Source organism: Bufo bufo, chromosome 2 (assembly GCF_905171765.1).
Source record: "Bufo bufo chromosome 2, aBufBuf1.1, whole genome shotgun sequence".
In the NCBI taxonomy this organism is placed as follows: domain Eukaryota; kingdom Metazoa; phylum Chordata; class Amphibia; order Anura; family Bufonidae; genus Bufo; species Bufo bufo.
Window position 1 is genome coordinate 498,306,582 of NC_053390.1, and position 14,710 is coordinate 498,321,291.

Consider the following 14,710-nt stretch of genomic DNA (forward strand, 5'->3'; position numbering starts at 1 on the left):
ACATTGTGGGTACCTAGGATACAAGTATACAGCCCTTACATTTCTCACCCCAAAAGAGGCAGGGGTCAAAAGTAGGAATCCACAATATCCCACATAATTACCAAAACACAAAGCAGAATAATGCATACTATAATTAAATACAGTCATAATGGGAGAGGAAACTAAAATAGAAACAAAAAAACATGTGAGACCTAAAATACATCATTCATATAGAGTAGTTCAATCTTGATATATATCCTCTTGTCTGCAAAGGGTCACCACTGGTCTTCATTGCTCTTCTGTTGTAGCAGCAATGTAAATTTTGCAGAATAAATAAATTTGGAATTTGTCGATCTATGTATGGGACTAAACTCCCTGGGAGGCTCCCATTTGATGACGTCCCAAGGAGGAAGTGATGTGTGCGTTCCAACAGTGCGTTCAATTCTAGCATAAGTTGAAAACACACATAGCGCATGCGCAGTAATACACAGTCCACGCCAAGATCCTCATGTCTGTCGAGGTAATCACTACTGGTTCATGATGAAATATGTTTTTAACTATCACGTGTCCTTTCACCTGTGCACTTATTGACACTATGATGTATTTGAATGTTTTATTATTTATATTTTTACCAAATTTCACTAATTATGTTGTAAATTGCTAACCTGCTATATATATGCTGCTATGCCCACTATGTTTGTCACTGCTTGAGGAAGGTTCCAGTGTGTGTGGACCGAAACGTTGCGTTGGTGAATTAAAGTCACATTCATTTTATTTTCTCTGGAGTGCCGTGGAATATTTTTGTTTTCTACAATTTTTGGGAGATTGGATCACTCCAACAACTGCTGGCACCCTATTTTACTTTGGCCCTGCAGTGCTGCTTATATTATTAACTCTGCTGTTTGGTGTGTATCCACATGAGCAGGCACGCAAGCAATATGAATGCCACAGAAAATACGATGTCGACTGGGGACTTTACACCAATTTTTTTTTCTTATACCCAAGATAATGCTGACAGGATTTTAAATGCGCATAGAGGAGATGCCAGTTTTCTCTCCATTCCGACTACATTAGAAGTTAAAATAAACTATGAAAGAGCTAGAAAGAGAATGATTACATTGGATTTACATCTGACTACATTGTGTGAGTACTATAAAGTTTCACGTATTCCCAGATGTATGCGAACTAATTGTCAGCCAACAATGTATATGCAGGACAATGAGTTCAGAAAAAAATATGAGATGATTGCTAACAAATTTTCATCGGATTTGATATTGCTTAACATGGAATTCTTACAGAGGGACCTGATGGACACTATCAAACAAAGGGATGTTGCTGAAACTAGTGATGAGCGGCAGGGGTCATATTCGAATTCGCGATATTTCGCGAATATTTTGTAGAATATTCGTCGAAAATTAGCAAATTCGAAAATTCACGATTTTTTTTTTACTAAAAAAATCGGAAAGGTAATGATTGTGTAATATGCGAATTTTCAGAATTCGAATTTTCGGATTCGAATTTTTTATTGCAAATCTTTCAACTTACAACTATTAGACAAAGAAGATTATATCACTATATTAGCTAAATTGCTCTATTCGATTTTTTTCGAATATTCTCTATATTGCTATAACTTTGTTTTTTCGAATATTCGTAATATTCTAAAACAAGAATATATAGCAATATAGCGAATATTCAAAAAAAAAAGAATATAGAGCAAAATTCGCAAACACTACTACACCTAAAGTCAAATATATTGCAGCCTTCTTATTGGCCCACAAGCTAGAAGCAGTGAGGGATCATGTGTACTGATAAAAAAATAAAAAAAATAAAAAAATTAAAAAATCAGAAAAAATTCGAATATTCGAAAATTCGAATATATATAACTATATTCGAAATTTTCGCGAATTTTCGAAGTACCTATATTTGCAATAAAAATTCGAAATTTGAATATTCGTGATCAACACTAGCTGAAACAACATTGAAGACTCTTCTATCTACAGATGAATTTGATTTATATTTATCTAAATTTGCCCCCTTTTTGGAAAAACTACATAAAGAGACCCAAGATACAAAACGTAGTAAATGGCAAAGGGACACCATTGACTATAATACTGGTTCTGTATATAACTGGACAGGACAACAACAAACATTTCAACACTATAATAAAAAAAACTAAAAAATAGATAAAAAGAATCAAAAGAAGGTCCACAATGATATCTTCTTTATATGGATGTGTACTGACACAGATCTGGAGTTGTTCTTTTCCTTTCTGAACAATATAGATGAAAACATCAAGTTCACTATACAATCCTCTAAACAGGAAATCCAATTTTTGGATACAAAAGTGACAATAAGTGACAAAAAGGTGGAAACTAATATTTACAATACACTATTACATTTGAATAGTGCACATCCCAAATCAATGATTAGATCTTTGCCTTTTAGTAAATTCTTAAGAGCTAAATGAATTATTAGCTGCCCTGAACAACTCGATCGAGCCCTGGATAGGATGCAAGATTCCTTTAAACAGAGAGGGTACCCTAAATCGATCTTGGGAACACATAGGAAGAGGATAAATGAATACAAAAGGGAGGATCTACTCATACAGAACAACAGTTCAAAAAAAATAATGAACAGAATTCCGCTAATTACTACATATTCACATAACAGCATGAAGTGAGGAACATTATACACATACATTGGGTCATTTTAAATCAGGGTTAGAAAAAGTAGAAGGATTTAAAAACTTACCTCTTATGTCCTATAAACGTCCTACAAACTTGAAAGACAAATTGGTGCGTGCAGATATAGGGCCTCAAAAGAAAACAGGACAGACCTTTTTAAGAACTCCAAAAATGGGCTGCTACCCGTGTTTAAATTGTATAAATTGTAAATATGTTTGTAAAGGAACTACTTTTACAAATCCAATGACTAAAAAAGGATATAAAATTAACTAGTTTTTAACTTGTGACACTACATACATTATTTATGTTTTATGGTGTCCATGCCATCTACTATATGTAGGGGAAACTACATTAGATTTAAAAACGTGCTTCAATCAACATAGATATACAATCCGTAAGAAACGAATGGACTTGCTAGTCTCTCGAATATTTTACAGAAGCAGGTCATTGTGAGAAAGACATTAAGTGTATGATTATTGATCATATTTCAACCTCGCGTAGAGGAGGAAATAGAATTCTGGCGCTCAAAAAACCTGAAATAGAGTGGATTGTTAGATTAAATACACTAAAATCAAATGGATTGAACGTTGATTTCAGACCGTGAATTTGTACATAGATATTGAGATAGATATGTAATTGGAGATATGGATCCCGCATTGGGAACATTTGAATACTGTCATATATCACCATCTTGTGGTTGTATGTGGGTGTAACTTTTGTAATTTATTTTTTTTCTTCTGCAGAACTTTGCTGCTACAACAGAAGGGCAATGAAGACCAGTGGTGACCCTTTGCAGACAAGAGGATATATATCAAGATTGAACTACTCTATATGAATGATGTATTTTAGGTCCCACATGTTATTTTGTTTCTATTTTAGTTTCCTCTCCCATTATGACTGTATTTAATTATAGTATGCATTATTCGGCTTGGTGTTTCGGTAATTATGTGTGACATTGTGCAATCCTGCTTTTGACCCCTGCCTCTTTTGGGGAGAGAAATGTAAGGGCGGTATACGGTACTTGTATCCTAGGTACCCACAATGTGTCAGATATGGAGAGTGGTGGCAATTGGTGGGTCCATTGTCTATTTGTAGATATTGGACAACCAGTGCCACCCCCAGAGACATTAGGGTCTCATTGGAAGTGTGACCTGATGTCAATGACTCCGTTGACACAGTGAATTGTTGGATATACTTATCTCTTCGCCCTGAGAGATACAAGTATATGGGACAGTATTTTGACAGATTGTGGTGGGTCCCATGCCTCATATACTGAGGGGCTACCACTGTTGTCATCAGTGGCTCTTCTCTCACACTCACCATGTGGTGGAGAATGGGTGGCTCTACTCTCATCTACATGTTAAAAAACTATACAATATATTTTTTAATTTGTGATTCCACGCTCCACATTTTTGCCATATTAATAATTCTAGATATAGCATTTTATTATTGGTATGGTCTGATGGGATGGGATATTTATAGGAGATAAGAATACATGGGGACTCGTAATTAAACTTTTGGACAGATCCGATCATGTGACTGGACTTTGTTTTTGGAGCCTGTGTTGTATCGCCGGCTACCTGTCAGGTGATCACCAGGAGCTGAATTACAGGAGTTCTGGTCGCGTGATTTGGAATTTGTCGATCTATGTATGTGACTAAACTCCCTGGGAGGCTCCCATTTGATGACGTCCCGAGGAGGAAGTGATGTGTGTGTTCAAACGGTGCTTTCCATTCTAGCGTATGTTGGAAACACACATCGCGCATGCGCAGTCATGCACAGTCCACGCCGAGATCCTCATGTCTGCCGAGGTAATCACTACTGGTTCATGAAGAAATATGTTTTTAACTATCACGTGTCCTTTCACCTGTGCACTAATTATGAATTATATTTTTATGTATTTTATATATTTGTTTTACATGCATTTAGAATACCAGATGAATTTGTATAAATGATGGCAATCTTGTTATACAACAAAAGAATTTAGACCAGAATCACAGGTGCATATCCATGAAGCAAACATGATTATAAAAAATAAAATGGCTGCACACTATTATACATACAAACAATAGAGCTAAGAAATGGGGGTCATTCTAAATAAAAGTGGTACAATATCGACTATAAATGGGTCAATGGAAGCTCTTAGTGCACATATTTGATCAAACGTGTGTCGGGCCCATCTACAAGGCGTCAAGGTGGCTCCCACTGATGGGTCACTAACACGAATATACTGCCTCTCTTTGGACTTACCTAAGCCTACAATATTCAGGGCAGTGTAGGAACCAGCTACATACGTACTCTGCTCAGAAATCCCAGGTAGATGGGCGTGTTCAGTCTAAAAGAGGAGCTACCCTCAATATATACTACAAAATAATTTAGACTAGAACCTTCAGAATTACAGGTGCATATCCATGAAGCAAACATGATTATAAAAAATAAAATGGCTGCACACCATTATACATACAAACAATAGAGCTAAGAAATGGGGGTCGTTCTAGATAAAAGTGGTACAATACCGACTATAAATGGGTACATGCTGAATTGCAATTTTGTATAAAGATCTCTGTTAACAGGCTGTTAGGTGCGCTACACATATTCCACCACTAGATGGGGATAGCACCACTGTATATATACCACAGTTCAGGCCTAGTTAGGTAGTTGGAGTTAGGCCTCCTGCACACGACCGTTGTGTGCACCCGTGGCCGTTGTGCCGTTTTACGTTTTTTTTTTTCGTGGAAAAGTCGGAAAATGCACAGGTTTTCAGCCGCATCCGTGATCCGTGTTTCCTGTTCGTCAAAGAAATATGCCGTGTCCTATTTTTTTGATGGACAATGGTTCACAGACCCATTCAAGTCAATGGGTCCGTGAAAGAACATGGATGCACACAAGATTGGCATCCGCGTCCGTGATCCGTGGCCGTAGGTTACTTTCATACAGACGGATCCGAAGATCCGTCTGCATAAAAGCTTTTTCAGAGCTGAGTTTTCACTTTGTGAAAACTCAGAACCGACAGTATATTCTAACACAGAGGCGTTCCCATAGTGATGGGGACGCTTCTAGTTAGAATATACTACGAACTGTGTACATGACTGCCCCCTGCTGCCTGGCAGCACCCGATCTCTTACAGGGGGCTGTGATCCGCACAATTAACCCCTCAGGTGCTGCACCTGAGGGGTTAATTGTGCATATCATAGCCCCCTATAAGAGATCAGGGGCTGCCAGGCAGGAGGGGGCAGACCCCCCTCCCTCCCCAGTTTTAATTTCATTGGTGGCCAGTGTGCGGCCCCCCCGCCCCCCCTCCCTCCCTCTATTGTATTAATTTCATTGGTGGCCAGTGTGCGGCCCCCCCCGGCCCCCCTCCCTCTATTGTATTATCATTGGTGGCCAGTGTGCGCCCCCCGGCCCCCCCTCTATTGTTTTAATATCATTGGTGGCCAGTGTGCGGCCCCCCCGGCTTCCCCTCTATTGTTTTAATATCATTGGTGGCCAGTGTGCGGCCTCCCCTCTCCCGATCATTGGTGGCAGCGGAGAGTTCCGATCGGAGTCCCAGTTTAATCGCTGGGGCTCCGATCGGTAACCATGGCAACCAGGACACTACTGTAGTCCTGGTTGCCATGGTTACTTAGCAATATTAGAAGCATCATACTTACCTGCTGCGCTGTCTGTGACCGGCTGGGAGCTCCTCCTACTGGTAAGTGACAGATCATTAAGCAATGCGCCGCGCCGACCTGTCACTTACCAGTAGGAGGAGCTCCCGGCCGGTCACAGACAGCGCAGCAGGTAAGTATGATGCTTCTAATATTGCTAAGTAACCATGGCAACCAGGACTACAGTAGTGTCCCGGTTGCCATGGTTACCGATCGGAGCCCCAGCGATTAAACTGGGACTCCGATCGGAACTCTCCGCTGCCACCAATGATTGGGAGGGGGGGGGGAGGCCGCACACTGGCCACCAATGATATTAAAACAATAGAGGGGGGGCCGGGGGGGCGCACACTGGCCACCAATGATATTCAAACTGGGGAGGGAAGCTGCCTGGCAGCCCCTGATCTCTTACAGGGGGCTATGATAAGCACAATTAAAACCTTCAGGTGCAGCACCTGAGGGGTTAATTGTGCTGATCACAGCCCCCTGTAAGAGATCAGGTGCTGCCAGGCAGCAGGGCACAGACATGTACACAGTTCGTAGGATATTCTAACTTGAAGCGTCCCCATCACCATGGGAATGCCTCTGTGTTAGAATATACTGTCGGATATGAGTTTCACGATCTAACTCAAATCCGATGGTATATTCTAACATAGAGGCATTCCCATGGTGATGGGGACGCTTCAAGTTAAAATATACCATAGGATTGGAGAAAACTCTGATCCTATGGTATATTAACTCCTGACTTTACATTGAAAGTCAATGGGGGACGGATCCGTTTGCAATTGCACCATAATGTGTCAACGTCAAACGGATCCGTCCCCATTGACTTGCATTGTAAGTCAGGACGGATCCGTTTGGCTCCGCATGGCCAGGCGGACACCAAAACAACTTTTTTTTTCATGTCTGTGGATCCTCCAAAAATCAAGGAAGACCCACGGACGAAAAAACGGTCACGGATCACGGACCAACGGAACCCCGTTTTGCGGACCGTGAAAAAATACTGTCGTGTGCAGGAGGCCTTAGAGTGTGGAAGTTGGAGGAGATGGAGTGATGAGCAAGAGGGAAGGAGAAGACCCCCTCCTCTCAGCTCTCTCTTGGGCTCCACGGCCCAGAGGAGCCAATTCATTGTCTCAGTGTCAAGTAAGGAAAGCAGGCAGAGGTGAAACCTTTATTCTACCGTCTACTCTTCCGGAGTGCCAAGTGGAATTTACTCATTTCTATGTGGAAAGACAAAGGAAGGACAATAGCCATTATTCTAGGCTCTAGGTGCCTTTGTATCAAGGTGAAGGATTTATTAGCTTCCGGCAGCCTCACCGTTACTTCAAGGACAGACAGGCCATCTGTTGCATCACTTGTGTGTAGAAGATAAGGACTTGAACCACCTTTACTGAGATTAGAACAAGGCAAAGAGCTGACTGGCAGTGAGTACACAACCTCCTATGATACCCTGAGATATAGCCACATATGGGGGCCTTCATGCTCCAGTGTTTGAAGAGGGACCCCGTATAAAAAGCATAAAGGTCAAGGACCTGTACTGGGTGGCAACGTACTTAGACCCCCGGCACAAACACAAAATGGCGTACATACAGGGAGTGCAGAATTATTAGGCAAGTTGTATTTTTGAGGATTAATTTTATTATTGAACAACAACCATGTTCTCAATGAACCCAAAAAACTCATTAATATTAAAGCTGAATATTTTTGGAAGTAGTTTTTAGTTTGTTTTTAGTTTTAGCTATTTTAGGGGGATATCTGTGTGTGCAGGTGACTATTACTGTGCATAATTATTAGGCAACTTAACAAAAAACAAATATATACCCATTTCAATTATTTATTTTTACCAGTGAAACCAATATAACATCTCAACATTCACAAATATACATTTCTGACATTCAAAAACAAAACAAAAACAAATCAGTGACCAATATAGCCACCTTTCTTTGCAAGGACACTCAAAAGCCTGCCATCCATGGATTCTGTCAGTGTTTTGATCTGTTCACCATCAACATTGCGTGCAGCAGCAACCACAGCCTCCCAGACACTGTTCAGAGAGGTGTACTGTTTTCCCTCCTTGTAAATCTCACATTTGATGATGGACCACAGGTTCTCAATGGGGTTCAGATCAGGTGAACAAGGAGGCCATGTCATTAGATTTTCTTCTTTTATACCCTTTCTTGCCAGCCACGCTGTGGAGTACTTGGACGCGTGTGATGGAGCATTGTCCTGCATGAAAATCATGTTTTTCTTGAAGGATGCAGACTTCTTCCTGTACCACTGCTTGAAGAAGGTGTCTTCCAGAAACTGGCAGTAGGACTGGGAGTTGAGCTTGACTCCATCCTCAACCCGAAAAGGCCCCACAAGCTCATCTTTAATGATACCAGCCCAAACCAGTACTCCACCTCCACCTTGCTGGCGTCTGAGTCGGACTGGAGCTCTCTGCCCTTTACCAATCCAGCCACGGGCCCATCCATCTGGCCCATCAAGACTCACTCTCATTTCATCAGTCCATAAAACCTTAGAAAAATCAGTCTTGAGATATTTCTTGGCCCAGTCTTGACGTTTCAGCTTGTGTGTCTTGTTCAGTGATGGTCGTCTTTCAGCCTTTCTTACCTTGGCCATATCTCTGAGTATTGCACACCTTGTGCTTTTGGGCACTCCAGTGATGTTGCAGCTCTGAAATATGGCCAAACTGGTGGCAAGTGGCATCTTGGCAGCTGCACGCTTGACTTTTCTCAGTTCATGGGCAGTTATTTTGCGCCTTGGTTTTTCCACAGCTTCTTGTGACCCTGTTGACTATTTTGAATGAAATGCTTGATTGTTCGATGATCACGCTTCAGAAGCTTTGCAATTTTAAGAGTGCTGCATCCCTCTGCAAGATATCTCACTATTTTTGACTTTTCTGAGCCTGTCAAGTCCTTCTTTTGACCCATTTTGCCAAAGGAAGTTGCCTAATAATTATGCACACCTGATATAGGGTGTTGATGTCATTAGACCACACCCCTTCTCATTACAGAGATGCACATCACCTAATATGCTTAATTGGTAGTAGGCTTTCGAGCCTATACAGCTTGGAATAAGACAACATGCATAAAGAGGATGATGTGGTCAAAATACTCATTTGCCTAATAATTCTGTACAGGGTGTATTTCCAGCATCACAGAGGGCTGTCAGAATGCAGCATTTCCAGGCCTTGCTGCAAGAGATGCTGCATTCTGCTGTTGCGGGCACTGGCAGAGGAATTTCCAATCACAGCGAAACAGGTGCGGGTACAATCCTACCGCACCTGCAGAAAGAGGGCGGTTTGAAGATGTGTTGGTCACTTTGGATATGAGATCATTCTTGCAACCAACCCATGGCTCTCTGGATCCAGCCTCAGGGAACGCCTAGACTGACAGGTGTCCGACTACATCGGGATAACGGCCAATGTGGACGCTCTCAGAAGCGAGGAACCCCTTGACTACTGGGTGTGCAGCCTTGAGCTGTGGCCAGAGCTGGCACAATTTGCCCTAAAAATCTTGGCTTGCCCCTCGTCGAGTGTCCTGACTGAAAGGAGTTTCAGCGCAGCAGGGGGGATCGTGATCGATAAGCGCACTCGCCTAGCTCAAAACAGTGTGGACTACCTCACATTTTTAAAAATGAATGAGGCATGGATTTCGGAGGAATTCAACACCTGTGATGACCACGTGTAATATAATTTCCTCATGCCAGCCCAAACATATCCACCAACACCCAGAACAAAGAATGGTCCTTGCCTTATGTATATACAGCGGCATAAAAGGAATTTTATGTCAGGTGAATGCCTACCTTTTGGGGCCTGTACTGGCCGACAGTTACATATTTATCCTGTGACTGCCTAATGTACCTCCAGCCACAGAATCCAAAATTCTTTGCTGTCAGGTGAATGCCTATTGCCTAATTTTTGGGGCCTGTACTGGACGACAGGTACATAAATATCCTGTGACCGCCTAATGTACCTCCAGACACAGAATCCAAAGTTCTTTACTGTCAGGTGAATGCCTATTGCTTAATTTTGGGGGCCTGTACTGGCCGACAGTTATATATTTATCCTGTGACTGCCTAATGTATCTCTAGCCACAGAATCCAAAGTTCTTTGATGTCAGATGAGTGACTATTGGGGGGGCGGAGCTTGACCGCGGACTGGATGGCAGCTTGAGAGAGCTCTCTCCTGCCACGTACCTACACTAGCGTTGAATTAGCCTACTAAATCGCCTAAATTATGGGCAAAATAGGTAGATACCAGCCGAGAGAAGGTGAGGGTTCTACCAAGCCGAAGATGAATCAAGCGGCAGTCACGAAACTCTTCACTAAGAGACATGCAGGTTCTCCCGCTCCACTGGCTAAGATGGCGCTGGAACCCGCCGAGCAGCGAGACTCTGAGGAGGAACGTCATTCGAGTAGTGATGATGAGCAAACACCGAATGAAATGCTCACAGCGGCGGTGCTTAAGAAAACCCTGACCCAGGCACTGAGACCGGTAAGAGAGGATTTAGCAGACATAGAAACGGACTTACAAGCCCTGGGGTTCCGGACGGAGGCCCTGGAGACGACGTGCTCGGAACTCACCGATCATGCCTCAGGTCTAGCAGCTAGAACGGAGCAGCTGGAGGCCCATGTTAACACGGCATACACACTGATCGAGGATCAGGAAAACAGAAGCCGCCGGAAAAATATAAGAATAAAAGGGCTCCCGGAATCCTGGGCAGGGGACGCGCTCCCTAAAGTGGCGCAGGAAATATTTGCTGGACTTTTAGATAAGGACCGGGCAAATGCGGTCATAATAGAGCGGATACATAGAGCTCTCCGATCAAAGCCGACTGACCCACCAAGGGATGTAATATGCGTTATCTTATATTGTTATCTTATGTGGACACGGCTGCGATACTTCGCTCGGCAAGGGAAAGATCTCCGATTTGTTATGAGGGGGTCGAGATCTCTCTTTACCAAGATATTGCTCCCTCTACTCTTCAAAAACGTAGAGTGCTGCGACCACTGCTCGACAGGTTGAGAGAAAGAAACCTGCAATATGCTTGGTTGTTTCCTTTCGGGATCTCGATAATAAAGAATGACAAGAGGATCATCATCAAGACCCCAGCTGACCTTGAAACCGCATGGTCTACACTCGGCATTGAACCTGTAGAGATACGGTCATGGTCACCTGCAGCTGATCTGGTTCATCTGCCTCCTTGCCGCGTACAGAGGAATGGCATACTTTCACCCGCCCGAAACCTCAAAGAATGAAGAGACCTTCAGCTGCCGTCAACTCACCTCATCGCTGATCTCTAGATCTTCTCATATGGGTTCTATCTTCAGAAAGAACTGCACGGGACATCTATAGTTGGCATGTTCCTGCAGGTTGTTTGCCTGATTAGCCGCAAGTGGTTCTGTTTAATTCTTCACCACTACGGAATGCTCATTGAGAAATCTTTCATCTTCTAATTTGCCTAAAGTTATAAGTTGCTCAGAGCCGTCTGAAGTCTAATTACATCTGAGGACTCCCCTGCACAGGAGATCTGTAGCAGGGTAGAAGACGGTTTATGAGACCCCTTATCTCTTGTTTTTATTGTAATTATGAATGATTCCTTAATGCATTGTTATATATGTAGTCTGGGAGGGAAATGATAGTCCGTCTCCCCCACTTCTATAGGATATGCATGGGAAACTGGGTTAAAGATGTGAGGAGATATCAGTGGGTTAGCTAGAGTTGTCCTATGAATGGGACATGTTTCTGCACTAAGAGGAGGAGATGGAACATCTTAGTATTGAATAACTAATAGTAACTCAGTCATATGTACTGAAAGTCGGAGTAAGTCTGCTCCATCTGCTTCCTCCCTCCCTGTTCCCATCTCCTCTCTTTGTTCTCCCTTCTTCCTCTTAATTAAATCCAAGGGCCCCATGTGCTACTGGAAGAGGGAGTTAACAGTTTAACTAATGAGGGTTTTGAGTTTCAGAGAAGTTTGACGAGATTGGGATGAAGCGATGGTTTTCTGATCTATCTCTGCAACCATATTAGCTAACTACTTTACTCCCCTCCCTCCTTCCCTCTCCAAGGGAGCAAAGCTGACAGTTGTGTCAAGGCTTAGGTTAATCGGCGATTTGCTGTATATGTTGTGCATAACGCTATGTGTTTGTACGCCACAGGTCAAGACCTGTTCATATTTTGAACGTCTCTCACCCCTTGTCACTACCAGAGCTTGGAGGAGTTCTCACTGCTCTGTTTCTCCGCCCCTGTGATGAGCTCTTTACTTTCTGTTTCCTTCCTCCCAGCTGTTCCTCCTGCGTTTGATTTCCCTGCCTTTAAATCACCCCTCCTCCTTTTGTAGTGTGTGGATTATATTTCTCATTTGAGTTGTAGCTCTTGCTTGAGTATCTTCCCTTGTATGCTATCCTTTCACTGGACCTGTGTTCTGCTGCAGCAAGTACTCCGGTTATTGCCAGCCTGTCTTTGGATCCGTCTTCACTGCGGCTGCAGCTCCTTCAGCTAAGTGTGCAGACATTGTTGTGTATCTGTGTGTTTTATGACTGGATCCGAGGCGACCACGGTTCCCTCCATATACTGAGCAGGGCACCGGTGGCCGTGCCCCTTCCACTATTGTAGGGGTTACAGTGGTCATCAGTCTTAGGTACGCGGGCATGCCTCGTTCCACCATTTGGATCCGGGCATGGGCTTAGCAGCATAGGGAGAGCTTTGAGGGTCTGACAGGGGTCACCCTTTATCCTCCCTAGTTTGCGTCCGGTCAGTAGCTCTATTTTCTGTGCATGCTCTTGTTGCTCACATACAGCCGTGACACCCCTATCTTTGAGTGCTAACTCATTTTTTACTTGGCTTCATTGATTTGAGGCTCACTCTTACCTAATTCACCCCTTCTTTTCCTATTTGATCTTTAGCACTTTATCTTCTTATTCTTCTGACTCTTATTATTTTTGTGTTCTTCTCTTTTTTTTTGTCTCTTTCCCTCTTAACCTTCCTACGATTTATCTTCTTCTATTTTATTAAATCTCAGTTCTCTTTTGCTTGTTCTTTCGGTCTAGAGGAAAGTACCCCCTGGAGCATGTGCGACATCAAATGCGCCTCTTTTAATGTGAGGGGCTTGAACACCCCGAACAAGAGACGTCATGTACTGGACATACTCAAGAAACTCAGAGCCTCCATTCTCTTTCTACAGGAGACCCATTTTAAAAGCCACAAAATTCCGAAATTGCCTTCCAAATATTTCACTAACTGGTACCATTCATGTCATACTTCCTCAGCTTCTAAGGGAGTTTCTATAGCTGTGCACAAATCTATCCCTATTAAGATATTGCAACAATACAAGGACCTAGAGGGGAGGATGTTATTCCTAAGGGCTCAGATATATAATGCCAGGTTTACATTGGCAAACATTTATTCCCCCAATCACGCGCAGGTGCCTTGGTTGTTAGATGCTCTAGATAAGCTTAAGTTGTTTGCAGATGGTTCGATTATTTTAGGTGGTGATCTGAATGTCACGCTAGACCCTTCACTTGATTCCTCGACTTCTAGGTCAAGTATCTCTAAAAGTGCTTTAGCGAAATTGAAGTCTAAATTGTCTGAACTCTCCCTTACAGATGTCTGGCGGCTGCAGAACCCCTCTGCTCGGGATTACTCATACTTCTCCCAGGTGCACAACTCGCATCAGAGGTTAGATTACCTACTAGTTCACGCATCTCTACTGCCGAGAGTAACGGATACAGGTATTTCGGTCCTTACAGTTTCTGACCACGCACCAGTTCATTTATCATTCACCTCCACTAATGACACCCCCACGTCATGGAGATGGCGACTTAACGAGCAAATATTAGAAAACGCTGAAGCATTCTCAGATATACAGGCTCAACTTTTGGTTTTCTTTGACCTGAACAAACACTCGGGTCCCAAGTTCCTAATAGTTTGGGAATCGCACAAAGCTTTTGTCAGGGGACTCTTCATCTCGTGGGGGTCTAAACTCAAGAAAGATCGACAAAAAACTATAGATGAACTGTTAGAACAGATCACAATATTAGAAAAAGACCACAAAAGCTCTAGATCGCTGGAAACACAGGAGAAGCTCCGTGTTCTCAGGGAAAAACTTATCACCTATTTACAGAATAAATCCGCCAAGGAATATTTGCATTTTAGACACAAGCTATATGCTCATGGTAATAAAGGAGGGAAGCTCATGTCTACATTGCTCAAGAAAGAAAAAGCTAGACAACATATCCATGAGATCAGGGACCATACAGGGAAAGTTACATCATCCCTTCCTGAGATGGCTGAAGCTTTCCATAAATTTTACTCCGCATTGTACAATATAGACAAAACAGGCGTTATAGCTGGTACTAATCAAAGGCAAAACTTAATTGATAGTTTTTTTAAGAGATATT